At 37.1% G+C, this 23,021-nt stretch overlaps 1 protein-coding gene across 2 annotated transcripts in view; it reads right to left on the bottom strand.

Annotated features, from left to right (window-relative positions):
• Positions 1-11,380, bottom strand: part of LOC127650325 (growth factor receptor-bound protein 10-like) — an 80,893-nt gene extending 69,513 nt beyond the window's left edge. The window contains exon 1 of one of the 2 annotated variants that reach the window (XM_052135669.1): positions 11,190-11,380. The gene's annotated coding sequence lies outside the window, so the exon portion shown is untranslated. The remainder of the gene's footprint in view (positions 1-11,189) is intronic. The other variant, XM_052135670.1, reaches the window with a different exon arrangement.
• Between the last annotated feature and the right edge of the window lie 11,641 nt (positions 11,381-23,021).

The raw sequence follows: 23,021 nt of genomic DNA, 5'->3' as shown, positions 1-23,021 counted from the left end.
ATAATAGCAGGGTTCCCACGGGTCCTTGAAATCCTTGAAAGTTTGTGAATCTGAAAAATAAAATTCAAGGCCCTGGAAAGTTCTTGAAAATAAACATACATAGATACAGGTCCTTGAAAGTGCTTGAATTTATTTTGTGCAAGAAGTTTTCTGGAAAAAAAAAATCTGTCCATTAATTTTTTATTTCGCCAACACTTCGTGGCTTATGCTGCATACTAGCCTGCTTGATTTACGTTAGTTACGCGCATTTACGTTAAGTGTTTCCCGCGCGAGGTACTTTGTTTTGTACGTTGCCATGACGTTCACGCGCGCTGGTACCTCAAGGTGCAATACCTTGTAAAAGAGGTAATGACTAATGGATATACTCTGAGTGTGTGAGTGAGTGAGTGAGTGTGTGAGTGAGTGAGTGAGTGTGGGAGTGTGAGAGCGCGAGAGCACGAGAGTGAGTGTGTGTGTGTGTGAGCGCGAGAGTGAGTGAGTGAGGGAGTGTGGGTGTGAGAGAGAGTGTGTGTGTGTGTGTGTGTGTGTGAGAGAGAGAGAATGTGTGTGTGTGTGTGAGAGAGAGGAGAAATGTAACAAAGTTTAATGTACATAACTGTGTTTGAGAGAGAGAGAGAGAGAGAGAGAGAGAGAGAGAGAGAGAGAGAGAGAGGTGTTCAGAGAGGATTCTGTTGGATGTTAAGCTGTTATTTGTTTTATGGACTCAATGTTGAAAATTTAAAACATTTCAAACACTGTTGGCAGAAGTGAAAAATAAATAATTTTATGAAGTTACAATTTTGTTTGATTCCATGATGTATTTTACTGAACATGAGTATTGTAATTTACTGACAGTTACTTATATCTTGTCTTTTCACTTTATTATGATCAGATTCTGCAGGTAAAATTACAATAATAAGGTGACTTGACTTGGACTTGACTTGACATAGCCTGTGACTTGACTTGGACTTGACATAGCCTGTGAATTGACTTGACTTGACTTGCCCAAGAAAAAAATACTTGGGACTTACTTGAAACTTGAAGGTTAAGACTTGAGACTTACTTGAGACTTGCACATGTGTGACTTGGTCCCATCTCTGGTTCATTCACTGCATCATGTGGTGGCTCGAAGAATGAAACAGAGGCCTAAACGTGTTTTTGAAATCCATAACAGAAAAAAAAAAAAAAGGAAAAGGCTTCCAAGTTCAAGTGGCTCCAGTTCATTTAATGTTTCAATTGCTGATTGACAGAGGCTTTATTGTTTCGGTTACGTAATCCAACCGGTTATTGTTAAGATATCAGACACTACATAAAGCTTCCACATACCGATATGGTCCACCAGTGTTTTGGGTAGCACAAGAACCAACAAGAAACTCTTTGTAGACTCCATGATGAGAAATATGCACAAAGCACCAAAAACATTGTTAACGCTTGTTGGTAATCTCTTTGTTTAGAGATGGCTTAAATGCTTGATGATGTCTTATCGGGATGCAAATTAATAGGGTGGATGGATCCCACCACTGCCTCTCATGGCTGCTGAGGAATTTCAAAGTTGAAATGCTTGTTCCAAGAGAGTCCCCTCCTTGTCCTCCCTTTAGTACATACATAAACACAGGTCAAGTGCCTCTCTTTCCTTTAGAATAGGGAGTTTTACCATTCTTTGTGGAACGCTCAATTAGGAGAACAAGACAATCACTCTCAGTCTGAAACCTCCTTCCTCTTCTCACATCAAGCTTTGCCTACAACATTGTCACTGGTTGGAAAATACCTTAAATAAAGCATAGGCATTATGGATATTCTTCATTTGGTAAACAGATGGATAAAAAAAATGACAAGATAAAAGGTACTTGGGAGCACATTTTGTTTGAAAAAGACAGTAGAATTAAACTGGTCAAACAAGATGCGACTGCAACTGTGCTCCTATTTATATCTCAGTCATAAAGGGTTACAGCTGGGCTGTTCAATATGATGTGTATACAAGTGGTATACATGTGTAGAATTTGGTGACTTCAATATCCATGTGGATGACAACTCCTTAGAAAGAAGTCCTTTTGGCTCCATTTACAGTATAGGAATGCTATTTGCCATTATGTAAAGCCTGACAAGCGAACATCCAGCAGACATTATATGACCAATGCATTGAATATTTCCTGGAATATTTTGTGATCACCTCAAGTTTGATTACATGGGAAGGGACTTAAGTGGCATTAGCTTTGTACGTCATAAGAATACCATTGCTGTCATGCTTATATCTACTCAAGTCCAAGCAGAACATCAGCAGAGATTAAAAATAAAATTGTCCTGGGTGCTACTCAGATGTGGGTAGTAACGCGTTACATTTACTTGAGTATCTTTTGGGGGGGAAAATTACTTTGAGTAGGTTTAAAAGTGGGTACTTTTTACTCTCACTCAAGTACACTTCAAATGATTTATTTTTACTTCTTTACAATGGGTGGCGTTACTGTTGTTACAGTACTGGGTTTAATTTGAATGAATGTGTAATTTATTGAGAGATTATTGATGGGACTTTTACAAGAGCGGAAGTTCACACAGCTGCACATGCTGAGCCGGTGTCACAGACTGTCATCACAAGTCATCACAGCAGCAGCGTCAAACTCTTCAAAGTGAAACACTTGTGTAATGAGATGGTCATTTTCAGGGTGATAATGTAACTGGGCAAATGTACAGTGTACATTTTTAATTCAGTGCAACAATATATCAGTGCCCTTTATCCTGCATGTCATAAGCAGTATTTATGCATTTACACCATGCCCATGCAGAGGTACTGGAAATTAAATCGCAGCTACTTCAGGCAGATTAACTGTATGAATCCATGTAAACATCCAAGTGAAGTGTAAATCGACAACTGGAGCGCAAACAGACAGCGAGGTGTGCGTAATAACTTAGTACATTCAGCATGAAATAAAACATTGCAGGAGTGAAGGAAACAGTAAACTCCCAGCGCGTACATCTTCCCAGTGGTGGATTGTGGGAAATTAACCATCATCGAGTGTACATCAAATATACACTTGAAATTAGAGTGCATTGTATGTAAGAATGAGTGAACAAAGGTTTTCAGAAGAATTATGACACTCCTACAAAATAGTGCTCTATATAGTGGATAGGGGGCGGTTTCAGACACACCGAGCATTCCACAACCGGAGTTGGTGCCCTAATTAGGCTGCATACTATGCATTTAGAGAGTGGCGGTACAGCTGTACAGAACTAATTATCTAAATACTTATGACACTGAAAATTGTAACTACACTGAAATAAGAATTCACAAAGGACTTTAAAAGCTATGAAATAGCAAAAGAAGGCATTCATAAAACATGATCTTGCTTTGGTTTATATTTCAGCATTATATATATATAATGTCCTTGTGGGACATTTTCACTGTAATAATTACTAGAAATGTTTCCAAGCCTGTCTCATTGACAAATTCATCCAGATCTGACAAGAGCCCTAAAAGAAATAGTTCACCCAAAAATTTGAATTCTCATTATTTACTCACCCTCATTCCACCCCAGATGTGTATGAATTTCTTTCATCTGCTGAACTCAAATTAAGATTTTTAGAAGAATTTCTCAGCTCTGTAGGTCCAAAAAATGCAAGTGAATTGGTGGCAACATTTTAAAGCTAATCAAATGAACAGAAGTCAACATAGAAGTAATCCATAAGACTCTAGTGGTTAAATCAGTATCTTCAGAAGCGATAGGTGTGGATGAGAAACAGATAACTTTCACATTCTTCTTGTGTTTTTGGTGATTTACATTCTCTGCATTTCGACCCCCGCTTTCTAGGAGAAAATGACAAATATTGATCTGTTTCTAACCCACACCCTTCATATCACTTCTGAAGACATGAATTAAACCACTGGAGTCTTATGGATTACTTTTACACTGCCTTTAAGTGCTTTATGGAGCATCACAATTTTGGCCTAAAGAGCTAAAATATTCTTTAAAATCATACACATCTGGGATGGCATGAGGCTGAGTAAATGCGAGAATTTACAATTTTTGGGTAAACTATTCCTTTAAAGTGATAGCTCAGCCATTATTTAATATCCTGTCATAATTTCTAGACCCTCATGTTGTTCCAAACCAGTGTGACGCTGTGTATTATGTGGAATACAAAATATGTTAGACAGAATGTTAGGGACTGACTGTCTTGGTCGCCATTCACTTATATATATATATATATTTTATAAAAAATTTTAAAAAACATTCAATTAAAGTAAATGGTGACTTAAGGTGCATTGTGTTGCATGGAAGAAAGTCATACTGGTTTGGAACAACATGATGGTGAATGATGGCAGAATTGTCAATAATAATAATTATAATTCTGTAGTACATGTTCATGTGTATTATGTAATGGACTATAGGCGAGTAAACGTCTAATATGTCATGTGAACTCACTACTTGAGTACTCTTTTAATTGGATACTTTCTAACTCTTACTCAAGTAATTATTTATGTTAGTACTTCTACTTAAGTAATTTTAAGTAACTGTACTTTTGAGTAAAAGTTTTTGGCAACTGTACCCACCTCTGGTGCTACTGATACATGAAATAACCATTTCTGAACAAGTAAGACCATTCTCCGAAGTCCAAGCCATGAGTAAACTCATGAACTGCATACACAAGAATGTCAAGATCCCTTTACAACTGTTCATGGTTCAACCTGACAGGCAAAAACTTCCAAGACTTCCTCCTCTCCAGACCCCCAAACCAGGTCCTTGAGAGAACATTGCCTAAATAAAGGCTAATTCTTACATTTTACAGGCATAATTTACCCCCAAAAATGAAAAAAAAAAATGAAACCCTCAAGTTGTCCCAAACACAATTTGACTCTTTTTCCCGTGGAACACAAAAGATGTTAGGCAGTATGTTATTCTCAGTCACCATTCACTTTCCTTGCATCTTTTTTCTACACAATGAAAGGGAGCAGTAACTGATGCTAACATTCTGCCTAATACAAGTTTCTCAGAAAGAAAAACGACCTGAGGGCGGGTAAATGACAACCACATTTTAATTTTTGGGTGAACTATCCCTTTATATACAAGTTTAACTATTACCACAGAAAATTATTTTGACTTGTAATTCAATTTGTAAATAAAAAACAAATCAAAAAGCGTGTACAAAAGTGCACTCACAATTTAAGTCAATGGGACAATCTTGCCCCATAAACTTTCAATGTAAGTGCATAACTGTCAATGTTTTTTTTTTAAGGGGTCAAGGGTTATCATGAGCCAACTCAAAGGAGATACAAAGACTTGAAATAATCCAAAGAAAGTTGGGTTTGTGTCATTAATTATATAATGCTACAATGTTAAAGTGCAGACCAAGAGAGCTCTGCTTATCTTAATACTAAGCAGCTGTGGAATACAGTGGACAAAGGAGATGAGTGATGTATTGTGCTGTATTGGGTTGCATGGAAGGTCTTTGGACTTTTGGAAGCCAGCAGTGGTACGGTGAGGAGATCAAAAGAGTTACTGCCCTGTGACGAACTGACGGTCTGTCATAGGCAGCTGGGTATGTGTGTGTTCCAAGACTCCAAAATCAGGTCAGAATTTATCTAACATGGACCACCCATGTGGCCACACACAAACAAAAGAGAGAATTCAATCAGACTGGAGACAGAGAGTGAAATGCAACACAAACCGACATAAGTTCCCACTGACTACGCGATCCATTGGAGTTTGATGGTTACTGTGTTGTTTTAGTGTATTCCTGCTTTAAATAAACCAGTTTGGATGGACCCAAACCACTTTTGTATAGACTTCAGCAACTCTGACCAAAACAAACACAATGGGTCTGGATCAGTCACCAATGGTTAAATGAGGAGCACATGTAACACAACTCTCCAGTCAAAACCTTTGCACTTTTGCTTATTCTCTCTTCCCCAAGACTCTATGTGGCCAAAGCTAATAATAGCGCATAAACTCCTCTTACACTTAATTTCACTGTATCTAGCTCTCTCTCTCTACCTTATTTTAGCATGCTAATTGACATTTTGCAGGACTTTAGGGTGCATGATGCTTTGATTATTTCTTAGGGTGAACACTTATATTGGGTGCTTTTAAAATAGCAGGAGCATGGCCAGTTGTAGTAGGACAGCGAGAGAAAGATTTACAAATCTTAACATAAGAGAGTTAGAGAAGGGGTCAAATAGAAAGACAGATAAATGTGTCTGTCAGTCATAAACGGGTAAGAGAGGTAGAACAGTGCCAAGATATTTTCAGCTCTCTAAAGAGTTAGTGCTGTTGAGCCAAGTTGCTGGTATACTTTCAAGTTTCTATTTCAGACTGATCAGTTGCTAAAAATTAAATTCTTAATTGATCAATCTCTCTTTCCCCAAGGCATATCATTAAATAAATAATTTGTGTTCAGTACAAGTTAAGCTCAATAAAAAGCATAATAACGTGACAATGTTAATTACCAATAAAAAAATAAATCAATCAAGGTTACAGTGAGGCACTTACAATGGAATTGAATGGGGATAATTTTAGAGGATTTAAAGGCAGAAATGTGAAGCTTATCATTTTATAAAAGCACTTCTGTTAGAACTTTAGTATTCAAGTTGTTTAAATAATTTGTATTGTTGTTTTAGGGTTTACTGCGTTACGTCGTCATGGCAACAAGGCTGTAAAATTTGATTTTACTTCATCACGCTAAAATCATTTAAACATGCATGTCTTGTGGCTAGACTTTTGAACAAATTAGTATTTTAACGTTTATGGATCGACCCCATTCGCTTCAATTGTAAGTGCATCACTCTAACCCAGATTTAGTTTTTTTTTTTAAGGAAAAATAAGGACAAGTTGTCGATTGAGCGTAAAATGTTTTGAACCTAGAATATTCCTTGTTCACACACTACCTGCCCACTAAGTTCCAGAAGTATTTTTCCCATTAAATTTTTCCATAGAGATTTCATAAAGTAGCATATTTCATAAAAGGGTTCTTGGCCATAAACCAAAACCAACCAGCTTTGAGATGAATCGCAACATTACAAACTTTGATTTAAGGCAAAAAAGTATTACGAAAATCAGACAAAGACAAAAGGTACAAGACCATGTACGTAATGTTGAGTCATGGATGGGTGGACACTCAAAAGTAATCTTATGAAGACGGTATTTAAGACTCCAGTGGTTTAATCAATGTCTTCAGTGATATGTTAGGCGTCACTTTCACTTTCTTCTACTTGTGTTTTTGGTTATTTAGATTCTTCATGCATATCACCCCCTACTGGGCAGGGAGAAGAATTTCAAACAAATAATTATTTAATTACTGATCTGTGTCTCACCTACACCTATCATATCACTTTTGAATATGGATTAAAGCACTGGAGTCATATGGATTACTTTTATGCTGATTTATGTGCTTTTTGGAGCGTCAAAATTTTGTCACACATTCGCTTGCACTTAGGGATGACGTCGACGCAAAAAATACATTGACGCAAAATATGCGCGTCGATTCGTCAGACCCAAAACAAAGATGCCGGCACCGGAGAGTAGTAGCAACACGAGTGGCTCCTCAGACTATCAGAAGTGCAAGGCGGCAGGCACTCGTTCCTATAAAGTATGGGAATTCTTTAATTTAAAAGGAAACAATTCCGTGATATGTCATCTTTGCAAAATGGAGATGGCCTTCCATTCTAGCACCACGGCAATGCACCAGCACCTGAAGAGGCGCCACCCGGGAGCAGCTGCAGATAACGGAGCACCTCAAGTCCCCACTTTGCACTCGATGTTGGAGTAGGCTATAATATGTTGTCGACACCTAAAGTTTTCACTTATAGCTATTAATAATGCGCTTATAGCTATGAATGTCGTGAAAAATACATAGAGGACACTGACAACGCACTGACAGACAGGACCAAGCAGGTAACATTTAATAAAGTCTCAACTTTCAAATTTGGTCAGTCAAAGAAAATTAAACCATAAATAGGCCTACTATTTTGTGGCTCTTTAATGTGTCGTGAACCGATCATCTTTTCCTTGGTTAATTTGTAGCATCAAATAGGCTAAACATGAATGTAGCCTACATCAGAAGGACTGTTGTTTTAACCGCGGAAAGATGTCAGTACAGTAGCCTACAATCCATTATTCAAATTCAAATCCACCGACGTTAATCTTCTCTCTCCTGACTACTTTGTTGGACAAAAATGGCGTATTATGATTGATTGATCAGATCGCCTGTCAATCAAACTCCCGGCTAATTTTGTATTTTTTTTTTACATTTTATACACCCCCACCCCCGATGAAACCGGTATTACCGGTGTTGTCACAAGTCGATTAATCGAAATCGAATTGGACTGAAAAAATTAATCGTTAGATTAATCATTTAAAAAATAATCGTTTATGCCAGCCCTACTTGCACTGTATAGACCAAAAGAGCTGAGAGATTCTTCTAAAAAACTTCAATTGAGTTCACCATATGAAAAAGTCAATCACATCTGGGATGGCATGAGGGTGAGTAAATAATGTGAGTATAATATGTGTTCCTTTAACTATTCAATACAATTGAAGCTTAATCAACAGCATTTATTTGACTCGTCCCTCCTTTTCTTTAAAAAAAATTAAATAAAAAAACATCTCAAGGTTACAATGAGACACAATAAAAGTGAAATGTACATTTAAAAAGAATAGCCAATAGACTTAAACAATGTGTGCGCTAACATGATTTTCGTGTGATAAAACCACTTACCTTTTCTGTGTAAAGTTATATCTAATTTTACAACTTCGTTGCCATGATGATATGTCAATAAAACTAAAATGACTACAAAAAAATTACAATTAAAAAAAACAGTTCAGATAATACACTTAAGATCAGTGTTTTAATAAAATTATAAGCCTCAGATTTCTGCCTCAAACCCTCCAAACATTTTGTGGTAATCAACATTATGCCACAAATGCTGGTGACTAAGCTCAACTTGGACTGCATCCAGAATGTGCTTTTAAAGGAATAGTTCACCCAAAAATGAAAATGTACTCACCCTCAGGTCATCCAAGATGTATATGACCTTTCTTCATAAGAAAAGGATTTAAGATTTTTAGGGAAGTATCCCAGGTTTTTAGATTCATCCAATGCAAGTGAATGGATGCCAATTTTTGACGGTACAAAAAGCACACTTAGTCAGCATCAAAGTAATCCACATGACTCCAGTGGATCAAGTAATGCCTTCTGAAGTGTATTGATACATTTGTGTGGAAAAACTAATCGGCAATGAAAACTTTATTAAAACGTATTTTTTTTAATTGCTTCCTGTAAACACTGAATGCCTCACAATCGTGTGACATCATCACGTTGGCACGTTCACACGAGAATTCAGAAGTTCTGCTCTGTTTACCACAGAGGAAAGTACTTCATGTGAGAGGTTGGTCAATTCGAACAGCTACGGAGAGCTGGCGAAAGCGCCAATTTGAAGTTTAAAAACATTTTAATTAGCACTTTGTTTTTCCACACAAACTTATCGTTTACCGCAAGGAGACATTTCTTAATCGACTGGAGTCGTGTGGATTACTTTGATGCTGCCTAAATATGATTTTTGACCGTCAAAAACGGGTGTCCATTCACTTGCATTGCTGAAGCTAAAAACCTGGGATACTTTCCAGTTCTGATGAAGAAAGGTCATATACATCTTGGATGGAGTAAATTATCAGCAAATTTTCATTTTTGGGTGAACTATTCCTTCAAGTTCATGGTAAGGTCTAGCTTTGAAAGTTTATAAGTTACAGTTCAAAACATATTCCCCTATGGAAACAAATTATGGAAGGTGAACTGCTACAATCTGTGGAAACATTTGAACCAGAATATGTTCATGTGCTTAAAGACATTATCAAGCTACTCTTCTTTTTCACGTCTCTTATTGAGTTCAAGGTGTATACAAATTTTGAACTGAATGACTTTGAATTGAACTCTATAGCCCTGGATGAGGAAAATTGGAATTGGTCGTTTTGCTTCAGTGCTTCTTGCAGAATCTCTTCCAAATGAAACCCACACAATGCTAGCTGTGATAAATGTGTGTGTGTGTGTGTGTGTGTGTGTGAGAGAGACAGAGAGAGAGAACATGCCTTTAAAACTCCAGCACTTGGCCAGTCTATTGTTAGAGAACCACTTAACTTTCCTTCATTGACAAAATAAAAAAGATACACCTCCTTTGTGCTAATGTGAGGAAAAATAGACTTCTTGCACAAGGATATTACATAATTTTCAGGACAATTCATCAGGGCGATTGTTTGACAAGAAAAATCACAGCTCATTTGTATTTGTGACAAACGTCAATCAACCACTTGCAAATTGTCAATGTGTAAGATTATGATGCAGTTTAACAAGTATCACACCAGACTACAGTACAAGATCAAGCATAACACGCATAATTCTCGCCACTATGCTGTTTAAATAGCAAACTATTAGTCTAAAGTCATCAAGTCTTAAGGGCCGGTCATACCTAACAGGTTATTTTCAATCCATCCAAGGCTGTTATTCAATATAAACATACGCTAAAAGACGTATTCTCCACGATGCGTGCAGGAGTGCCGCGTATTTTAGACGTTGTGTCAAAATAACTCCCAGCGTCTCGAGACACCTGCGTTCTGTTTCATTCGATGCGCTCGGTTCAACTTTGTTAGACAAAAGGTCGCGTTCGGTGTGAACGGCCCCTTAGTCAGTGTAACCACAAACGAACACAAAGTTTCAAGTGACGTTTATTTACATTCTTGCTGATTCGCAATACACGAAAACCTGCGCCTCGTATTTCAGACCAATAACGCAGACATTTAAACGTTGTCGTGTCATCAAGTTGAAAAAGGCTTGGCAAAATGTGCATTTTCTGCATCAACATATGACTTTACACACAGCACGATACAGATGCACACCTAAAAATAGTGTCTGAACTTACATAAAACTCTTCAGGTTGTTTGTAAACAAGCGTGCGTTTACTGACCGCAGACCTGTCGCTTTCTGTCATAAAGACCTTATAGACGTGCAAATATATCATCCACAAAGAGGATGAAGTTTAATTGATAGTATATTGTGAAATATATTATCATTTTCTCTGGTGACAAGCATTTTAACTTAACAGTGAAACTCTAAAAACACTTCTTTAACATGCCTGCTACTAAAATACAACCTAAAATCTATAAATTGTAGCACGAGCACGTAACTATATGTTTTCAACGCAAACCGTCCATCGCTTCAGGATCACTCACCTTCAAAGCGGTATTCTTCACGAGTAGAACGGCGAAGTTGAACAAAAAGCGAAAACTGGGTTATGTACTTTACAAGTTGGAATGACAAACTGCGTACAGGGTTAAACATTCACCCTTGTGTTCCAGCATGCTCGACGAGGTCAAAGCCGCGTCCGTATAAATTCGGCTCAGCTGACTGCTTCAAACACACGAGGGTGAGGAACTCTTCCAGTCCCGCCCCCTTCACGCACAAGACACACCTCCTCTGATAGGACCGCCCACTTCAACCCAGTCGTTAATGGTAAGTATTATTCTAACCTGAGTGTTCTGAAAATCTGATAAGGATCAGGACTGGTAGTTAAACTGCATTAGTATGAGCTACCTTTAAAGGGATGGTTCAGCCAAAATTAAAATGTATCTCATCATTTACTCCCTCATGCCATTCCTTTTATTCTGATGAACACAATCAAAGGTTTTTAGAAAAATATCTCAGCTCTGTAGGTCCTCACAATGCAAGTGAATGGTGGCCAGAATTTTTTAAGCTCTAAAAGCACATAAAGGCAGCATAAAAGTAATCCATATGATTCCAGTGGTTTAAGCCATGTCTTCAGAAGCTTAATGAAAGGTATGGGTTAGAAACAGATCAATACACCATACTACTCTTGCTATTCCTTTGAAAAATGTGCAATATACAACAGAGCATGCCTGTGCTGTATCAGAACTGGTGTTGGCATGGCAAAACTGAAATAACTACAATGATATTCACATTTTAATTTAACAACAATCATGTATGCAATTAGTGTGGTGTTTGTTACACATCTATGGCAAGTGCTACAGGAAGTGTGGGGTGAGATGTCACCTGAGTATCTGGACAAACTGACAGCTAGAATGCCAAGGATCTGCAAAGCGGTCATTGCTGCACATGGAAGATTTTTTTATCAAGAACTCTTTGAAGAAGTTTAAGAAGTTCTGAAAAAAAATTCAAATTGTAATAGTAATTTTCATGTTATTAATGTCCTGACTAAACATTGTGATCAATTGAATGCCACTTTGGTGAATAAAAGTACCAATTTCTTTCCATATGAGCGCAATCTGTACAGTATTCCAAACGTTTTGCCACCAATGTGGATGTAGAAACACTATTCATGAAATATTCACATTACATATCCATTATTTACTGCAAGTGATATGCACTTATGTTCCTTTAGGTTTTGTTTTTTTTACCTCAAATTCCACCATGATCAATATTATGGTTACATTACAATGAATTTGATACAGCATACGAAATCCAATTAAGTGCATGTTTCCAGTTTGTTGGATGGCCATGAGGACAGCAGTTCCCAAAGCTGAGGGTCCTGGGTGTTGACAGGGCCAGCGTGGTAGGGTTGCTCGGGATTACACAGCCGTCTCAAGAAATGTGGCCCTCTGCCAAACCTGGTGGGACATGCCTCTGGAATTCCAGGAGTAGTGTTAATGCTCCTTTGAGACAGATGAACTGGTACTCAACATTGTTCTTTGTTGAGGTATTGCTAAACGCAGATGGAGATAGCATCTCATCTGGTATAGAACTGATGCCTCATGTATGCATGATTTTTAAAGAGGTCTTCATGGCGAAAGTATGGCCAATGTTAGCCTGGGAAAAATCACAACTGAGCTTTTTAATATCTGAATTGTTTCTCATACTGTAGACCTCAATGAGTTCAAATAGAGAACAAATTGATACTTCTGCTGAAATTCCTCTATGCATGGTCTCAAACTAGTTTCTTCTAAAAGTTCAATTTGACTTAATGGCCATTGAAGGTTTTCGGATTTGTCTCTGAATGACTCAAACGAAAATTTTTTAACCACATGTAAACACACTTATTTCCTAACACAGGGTAGCCATGTTATGTAAAAATTCCATTGGTTACTTTTGACAAATGTTTGGAGGATACAGATGTTTTGTGAACCCTGTATCTTTTTTCCCCTTTGAGAATCAGAGAAAACATTAAGTGAGTGACTTAAAGTATTACCACAGAGGAGAGCCACAGTCTTAACCTCCCCTGCAAACACAAACTGCACATTAGTCATGTTTAAGGGGCTGACAAAACATTTGCTCTACTTTAACTTTCTCAAACATGTAGACTAAGCCACAAAGGGCAGTATATTACCAGAGCTATTCAAGTTATTTGGGGTGGTCGGTGGCCTACAGGGATGTGTGTCAGCATCTACGAAACTTTGAGGTATGCAAGCACATATGGATTTTATGGAATGGTATGAAACATACCAAGTGCATGTGCATCGCTCTGTGTTAGTGACAACAGCTGATATAAAGTCTGTTGTGTTTGTTATTCAGGCCTTTAATAACATATTACAGAGTTGATGAAGTGTGTTTTCCAACAAACATTTTACTATAGTATGTTAAAGGAATAGATGTTTCCAAATGTGTACGCTGTTACTTCTTTCTCTGAAAATCAAAGTAAAAACGTTTTTAGGAATCGTAATGTAGTTCTTGCCATACAAAAATGTTTCATAGTGACCAGAGGCTGTCAAGCTGCAAAAAGGAGTGAAAAATGACTTAAATATCTGTATTTTCCTTACACAAAAATATGGCTTCAGAAGACTTGAACTATTGTACACAACAAGTCATATGGACTACTTTAATGGTTGTGCTTTTCAGAGCTTGACAGTCATGCTCACTGTCATACAGAACCCTTTAGAGGATAGGGAGGAAATGTAATTTCTGGAAGGCAAAAAATGAGAATAGAATAAATTAGAATCTTTATTTAGACTGTATATATATATATATACAGTATAGTATATAGTATATATATATATATATATATACTATATACTATACTGTATATTTTTGCAATCCACAATATATATATATAGTCATATATAGAGTGCGATATGGCCCTACATCAGCAGTAAAGACACAACCGCTTAAATCTCCATGCTCTTAAAGGCACCTCTGCTTAAAAGAGCACCTTTATATTTGTGAAGGGCACCTTTGAATTTAGCCCCCATTCTGTGCACATCATGGTTCATTTGTAGTACAAGTATGGCTTTTAAAAACATGGTTTCCATCCAAAAAATTGAGAATTAACCATTGTTTCACTATAGCAAACCTGCAGTAACCATGTAACTGTATTAATACTATGTTTCATTTTGTGGTTATTATTTCACTACAAATAGCTGAAATATATTTACTGTAGTAAAGCAAATACATGGTAAATTGGGTAGTTAATGTGGTTTTACTACAAATATCACCATTCAGCAATGGTTACTGTACATTGTCGACCCTTACTAAAATGAACTATGGTTTTCCTACAGTAACACTAATTTAACCATGTTATTTGTAATAAAACCATAGTAACCACTAAATTAAACAACTTTTCTATAGTCATGATTACCACAATATAACTAGATTCAATCCGTGGTTATGAATCCTACAGTATTACTGTAGTAAAACCATGGTTAATTTTATCCAATCTATGGCTACTACAGTCATGGTTAAAACAACATTACTAGTAACATTAAAGCTAATTTATTGAGATGGAACCCAAAATAATTACAAAGGAAATTAAAAGTATTTCAGAAAATTAATTCTCCGTACGATTAACTGTTGTTGTCAAAAATGTCTCCTGTTTTGTTCAAAGGACATAAGTATACAGGTTAGCAATAACACGAGGGTGGGTAAATGATGACGGAACTTTTCTTTTTGGGTGAAATATTATTTTAACTTCTTGACTTTTTTTTACTAGCCACCACTGAACTCAAAAAAGTGATTAGCTACCAGATTCAGTCCTGCTCACAATAAAAGGTAATGCAAGCATGCATCACTGCCTTTAATCAAGAGTCTAATCTTAAATGGACTAATATAATCCCTTTTTTCAAGTTTTAATTAGACATTAGTAGTCAGTATAACTTGGGCACAACTAAGTAAGTAACGCTAACTTTGCTGCATTTTATAATCCCATATCATTGTGTGTCAAGACACAAAGAGGTTTCTAGCTGCTTTTTGGCCACCCAGATCCAGACAGATCGCTCTCCAAAATTCTTCCTCCTCCATTAAAGTTTACAGGCTGAAAAATGTGTGGCATACAGAGTTTCCTCCAAGATACAAGGCTAGCTTGAGTCTGTTAGAAGATCAAAGTTTCTTTTAGCCCTTTTGCTAATCCACAGAACATGATCTTTCTCTCTCTAATAACTTTGAATTCTTCTCATTCCTGTTGGTGTCTGGCAGAGGGGACATCAGGAGGCTTCAAACCCACATTGTTCTTGTGCTCAGGGTGTGAGGCCCACGTAAATGGAGAGCTATGGCCAAGGCCTGCTGTTTGACTTGGCTTGTGAAAGGGAGACTCTGCACCATCCTGCCTGCCATCTGGCTTAACCGGCCCTTTAAGAATAGAGTACTGAGAAACACAAGAACAGCATCACCATTTTTCTGACAGGACTGTAAAACAACACAACGCACTTTCTCTCACACCTGCAAGTCATTTTACAGCAAGAGAGATGCCATTAAAAAAAGACTTGCGGAATAATCAGCTCAGGAATTTAATTTTCATCCGAAAGGAAATTCCTCCATGTATTATGGTCTCCAAGACTAATTTTGGCCTGTGACATATTTCCATCTTTGAAGTTTCACAATGTGGATATATGGACAAATCTCTGTTGGTATTCTGGCTGTGTTTAAGATATTTTATCTGAGCCAAGTATTCACACTTATCACAGGACAGATAACTGTGCACAATTTCAACTGTATATAACATATTCTATTACTCCTCCACAGTGCAGTTATTTAATAGCTTAATAAATTAAATTATTAAATTAAGACTAACTGGCCAATAACATGACATTAAAAAGATGTTTACCTGTTACATTAATATATGAGACACTGTCTCTGTGTTCTTTCTCCAGGAGAGCATTGTACAGGCTTGACATGACCTGGGCAAAAATTGTAAAAATTGTTTTTAAACAGCAAATATCTCACAGCCCTGGATATTTAGAGCTGTTAAAGGAATAGTTCACACAAAAGTGGAAATTCTCTCATCATTTACTCACCCTCATGCCGTCCCGGATGTGTATAACTTACTTCTACTGAACAGAGATTTTTAGAAGAATATTTCAGCTCTGACAATACCGTTCACATTCACAATGCAAGTGAATGGCTACCAAAACTTTTAAGCTCCAAATGCACATAAATGCAGCATAAAAGTAATCCATAAGACTTCAGTGGTTAAATCCATGTCTTCAGAAGCAATATGATAGGTGTGGGTGAGAAACAGATCAATATGTAATTATTTTATTATTATTAATCTCACCTTTCACTTTCACATTCTTACATTTACATTACATTTATGCATTTGGCAGATGCTTTTATCCAAAGCGACTTACAGTGAACTTATTACAGGGACAATCCCCCCAGAACAACCTGGAGTTAAGTGCCTTGCTCAAGGACACAATGGTGGTGGCTGTGGGGTTAGAACCTGTGACCTTCTGATTAACAGCCCTGTGTTTAGCCACTACACCACCACCACTCCCATTCTTCTTGTGTTTGTGGCACGGGGGAGAATTTATAGTAAAAAAGGACTATCTATTTCTCACCCGCACCTATCATGTCGCTTCTGAATATATGGATTTAACCACTGTAGTCTTATGGGTTACTTTTATGCTGCCTTTATGAGCTTACAATTTATTTACCCATTAACATGCATTGTGAGGACCTACAGGGCTGAGATATTCTTCTAAAAATCTTCTTTTGTGTTCAGCAGAAGAAAAAAAGTCATACACATCTAAGATGACATGAGGGTGAGTAAATGATAAGAGAATTGTAATAGTTGGGTGAACTATCCCTTTAAGACCAAGATCAAATTATGCCCAGCCAAGATATGGTCAGGTTTGTTTATTTGTAGATTTTGTTACCTAGATCTCTGCCTTGCGCATTTCTGTGACAAAGAGACATCATACCCTTTTCCAGAGACCCTTCTGCTGGTCAGTTCACACAGATTGTTTCCCGTTCTTTCCCAAAAGAGAGGTTATTGCCAAGTGAATGAGTGTGACTTTGTATGAACCCTCTCACGTCAGTATAATATACCTCACATAAGCACAGGATAGACGGTTATCGGCTGGTATTTCCATGTTCTCCACCAGCCCTTGGTGTGAGTGATCCTATGCCTGTTGTGCTAACCCACTCCAAAACATCCTGTAAGCCACAGCAACACATCTTTCAATCAGCACACATTATCATGTGTGAAAATATATTTGAATATATTTTGTATTATATTTTTAGAAATAATAATAGATTAAGATTAATAGAATATATTAATATTACTACTTAACAAATTAATTATATTTATCTACAACTATAATGTTATTGAATTTAAAAATTTTGTATAGAATTAAAATAATTTGTAAAAGTACATTAACAACACTATGTAAAATCAGGCCCGGATTAAGAACACTAAGGATCATGGGGCTATAACAACCCCAAGGGCCCCCTCATGGCCTATCTTGGTAGCCTTTCTCACACTATGTTTGTTACAGTGTTTTACACAAAACTTATTTTCACACAAGCAGTGCTTGTCAAGAACACAACGGAGCAGCATTTAGTATGCATACTAACTTTTCCAGAAACTTACATTAAGTACAACATAATTACAATAACCCCAGTAATAAAATCATTGCAAACAGGGTTCTTAAAACAACTATTGCACATATGCTGCTTTAAGAAGTTCATAGGGGATCTTACCATTAGATAGTCTTTTTACAGGCTTTAGAAGAGGAGAAATTGATTATATTATTAAGACCTATGGTTCTACAATTTCACATTCAAGGGACATCCATGTCAGGTGGTTCAGTCTCTCCTGTACCATTGTTGGCCACAATCGATTTTTAATTTCAGGTCATTTTGTGATGGAGCACTCTCCTGAAGAGGCATGCTCCCAGATGAGATTTTTAGTTCAATTCTGGTGACTTTGAGAGAAGCATTTTTTTTTTCTCGAGTATGTGTAGCATTCATGGAACTATTGGCTAAAACATTTATTAAAGACAGTAACTGGTCAGAAGAGTTCTCACACTGAAAAACCAAGACGCAGCTCAACGACTCTCGACATACATTTTTAACAGTTTAAAGCTGCACTACGTAACTTTATGCTCTCTAATGACATCTATGGTTGAAACTTAAAATTGCAAACAATTTGCGAAAGAATACATTACGTCAGTCGTGTTCTGACACTGCTCCTCTATCGGATGAATCTTCCAATTTGAGTTTACCTTGACATCACCTGTGTGTGATCATGACTAGAGCAGGTGTCATAACGTGCTATTTTCATGTTGATATTACGTTATACGATTAAACATTTGAAATGAAAATATTACTTGCTTTGATGACGATAAACATATTGACATATTTGATAGAATTTTACACTTAAATTGCTTTTCTGACCCAACACTCAAAGCACTTTTAAATGGAGAACATCTCCACCACCACCAGCAGCAGCAGACACGTTCAAGACAACGTCATACACAAAGACATCGGACATGCATCTCTCTCCCCCCATCTGCTGCTGTTTCTTCTCCTCAAATACTCCCACCACCCCTCACTGGAACACTAGACCGGTGTGGCACACAGGTGGAACTCATTCGTCATTTATCTTCCCGGCCTCGCTCTGCCCAGCCCTGCTCGCTACACAGGTAAACAACTTCACCAAAAGGATAACAAATAAACATCCATCTAGACTGCAATGATGCTGTCCTGAACTATGTGAGTGTTACTGAACTGAGTTGAACAATTTAATTCGTAATTCGCCAGAAAATGAGACAGCCGGCACTTCTTTTCTGTGAGTGTGGACTTAATCAATCAGGAATGCAACCAAAAGTAATGAAGGACTCCTGCCCTCCGCAGCCAATCACAGGCGTTAGGATTTCTGGGTCCCCTGACAGCAATGCACTCTGTCTGTCGGCCTTTGAGATGTTTGATATTCTCCATAGTGATTTAAAGTAGAAAATGATTGGTTTTGTGGTCTGCGCCGCACTGTTTAGAGCTCTGCATAATCCGGTCAAGCCTGATTTATGACGCGGCATAAGTGTGAGGATGTGCACAAGTCGCGTGGAAAAATGCAAAGCATATTTAGCATTTAAAAAGCCCTTTTGTGATAAACCATGGAACATCTTAAGGGGGATCCCACACACTAGATCATCTTTTGTTAATGCAAGAGCAGTCTTTATTTTAACTAACATGTGTAATGTGGCCATTTATCACAAAATCATGCAGGAAAAGAGACTGGGGGGGAGACTGTCTGTCCAGGGCCCTTAGAACAAGCTATTAGTATCCACCTGTAAATACACTGTGTGGGTGCACTGCAGCAAACATTACTGATCCACTAGAGGTCAGAACTTCAGAACTCTCTCTGAGGTGTGAATAACAGGATATGATGTTACGTGCATCACACATCAAAGCGAGCAGAGAGTTGGGAAACAGTGCTGATGTAGGACAGAACATTCTAAAAGGCTGGACACGTCTTTCTTGGAACACAGTGTACACAACTGTGTGGGTGTAGTAAGCGAGAGTGATAGGTTTTCAAAGTTGTTTTAGTGTGATATGATTCCCAAAAGCCACTCTAATTCTCAAACACTTCCTTAACAAAAATCAGAGTCAACTATAGGTTTTAAAATAAAAAAAATATAAGTAATAATAATAAAAAATATTATCAATGAATATTCAAAAGCTTATAACACTGACAGTGAAACATGCGCACACACATCTCAACTGTGAAGTTGATTGATGTCAGGACAGAGGTTCAGGAAACAGAAAGGTTAAATAAGGCCAGAGCTGACAAAGCTACACTGGTTATGATTTCCCTCACTTTTCTCCAAATTTTTCCCATAGAAAGCATCACTTCATCAACTGAAGGACAGAGGACTGGAATTCAGTAGCCTAAAGAATACAAATATCCTCCTTGAGAGATAAGAAGACCTAAATACAGATGCATTTGTCTGTTAATTAATCAGAGGGACCTATCAATGTAAGGTACTGTATTTTCATATGCAAATGAGCAAATGTATGCCAGAAGTCTGTAGCTCTTCACCGGTAGTGGTGAACCTACAGCAAACCTTTGGCAATTTTCCAGCAACTTTCCCAGAACTCTCGATTTTTGCAAGGGAAAACAAATAATGCTAGATCTTGTCTAAGAGCTACCTTCACTTCTCTAAACCATTTTTCCAGTGTGTTATAGTGTGTGTATTTATAAAGATATTAAAAAATATTGCGTTTATTTATGGCCCTATACAGTATTTATATAAATGATATATATATATATATATATCCTTATTTTTTCTTTATATAAATGTGTGTGTGTGTGTGTATATATATATATATATTAGTATTGTGAAAAAACTGTTATTTAATATATTCTGCTTTTAGCGTATCAGTAGGAAATACCAATTTGAGATTTCAACATTCCTTTTACAAATAGGGCTAGAAGAACAAGAACAAGAACAAGGAACCATAAAACAGATGGTAAAGCCCCCACAGAGCCCAGATCTCAACATCATTGAGTCAGTCTTGGATTACATGAAGAGACATAAGCAGTTGATTCACAAATGACATTATGGATGTACTCCCCTATATTCCATTACATAATACACATTGAACATGTATTACAGAATTATTATTATTATTATTAATGGAAATTCTGTCATCATCCACCATCATGTTGTTCCAAACCCGTATGACTTTCTTTCTTCCATGCAAAACAATAAGGAGATTTATGACAGAATATTTGCCTTGGTCACCATTTACTTTCAGTGAATGAGTCACTTAGTTTATTTATTCACCCTCATGCCATCCCAGATGTGTATGACTTCCTATCTTCTGCAGTACACAAATGAAGATTTTTAGAAGAATATTTCAGCTCTGTAGGTCAGTACAAAGCAAGCGAATTGGTGCCAAAAGGAACCATAAAAGTAATTCACACGACTCCAGTAGTCAAATCCAAACCTTCAGAAGGTGTGGGTGAACCACTGGAGTCTTATGTATTACTTTTACGCTGACTTATGTGATTTTGAGCTTTAAAATATTGGCACCATTCACTTGCATTAGATGGACCAAAAGAGCTGAGAAATTCTCCTAAAAATCTTCATTTGAGTTCAGCAGATGAAAGAAAGTCATACACATCTGGCACAAGGGTGAGTTAATATACCTTCTTCACACTCCGGGTTTTGAATGTGGAAGTAAATGTTTGCAGGGTAAACTTCAACAGCGGTGAATGGGTGTGAATGAGAGATCACAGGAAATATTATTTTCACTTACCTATTTTCTCCAAGACCAAAAGAAAAAAATCCACTATTACATTTGAATAACGTTTCCTAAGAGGAATAGAGAAAAATAGAGAGTGGTGTATTAAGACAGTAAAAAGGGAGAAGAGGCCAAATTTACAGTCACTCTCACCGCAGCTGTAATAGAAACCACCTCGCAGCTGTGGTCATTCTTTTTTTAAATGAATTCCAGGGTAGTATAACACAAAGCTTAATGTTATAAATTTACACTCAATATTGGAAAAAAAAAATGGTAAGATTTGTGCTGATACATAAGGCGGAAACATGTCTTCACAGTCTGTGAAAAAGGTCTATGATGAGAGAATTTTCATGTTTGGGTGAACTTTCGCTTTAAGGGCTCTTGTCAGATCTGGATGAATTTGTCAATAAGAAGAGAGGTTTGGAGACCTTTCTAGTAATTATTACGGTAAAAACATGAACAATGTCCCACAGGGATTTTATATATAATGCTGAAATGTAAACCAAAGCAAGATCATGCTTATTAATGCCAACTTTTGCTATTTCATAGATAGTTCTTAGTTCAGTGTAGTTACAGTTTTCAGTGTCGAAAGACTTTAGATAATTAGTTCTGTATACAGTACTGCCACTTTCTAAATGCAGAGTACTCATCCTGCATAGGGCACCAAGTGCAGAAATGCTGTCTGTTCATGCTCCAGTTGTCAATTACACGTTCAGAAGTGCAAAAGGCATTTACACTTAATGTGGATGTTTACATGGATTTATACAGTTAATCAGACTGAAGTTACGATAGTTTCCAGTACAAAGCATACGGATATATATTGCTGCAGATTTAAAAAGGTACACTTAAAAACTGATGTTACAAGAGCCCATATTTACAGAATCACCCTGAAAATGACAATCACCATATCACAGAAAAGCCCGCGTTATTAACAGATCCACAACTCACCTCAGTGTGCTGCCTTAAATTGGATCTGCAATTTTCATCTTGAAATATCCGCTTGTATTGGCGTTAATGAAGGCATCGCATGACGAAACTATTATTTTATTACTGTACGGAGCAAAGAAAGTGTTTCACTTTGAAGAGCATGATGCTGCAGCAGTGATGGACACGCAGCTGTGTGAACTTCAGCTGTCGTAAAAGTCCTATTCAATAATCTGAATTAAATAACATGAATTAAAATTAAACCCTGTAATGTATCGTCAGGAACGCCGCCCAATGTAATGAAGTAAAAGTACATTTTTTTCATTTGAAATTTACTTGAGTGAGAGTAAAAAGTACCCACTTTTAAACCTACTCTAAAAGTAATTTTCCCTAAAAACTTTACTCAAGTAAATGTAACAGAGTTAATGTAGCACAGACACATGCCCACCTCAGATTATATTTATATATATATTGTTACAGGTGCACTCAGTAGCTTTTTGTTTGTGTCGTCTTGGACTTGCAGTGACACCTAGTGGTGTGGATGCAGCATCATTCAAAATCAATAGTTTACATTTACAGATGCCATTGTAGAAATTCACTATTCACAATCAGCAATGATTAATTTCATCAGTGAGTGAAAGTGTCCAATA

This window comes from Xyrauchen texanus, chromosome 10 (assembly GCF_025860055.1).
Source record: "Xyrauchen texanus isolate HMW12.3.18 chromosome 10, RBS_HiC_50CHRs, whole genome shotgun sequence".
NCBI lineage: Eukaryota > Metazoa > Chordata > Actinopteri > Cypriniformes > Catostomidae > Xyrauchen > Xyrauchen texanus.
Note: the sequence above shows the minus strand (reverse complement) of the source record. Positions and strands in the feature narration are given on the sequence as shown.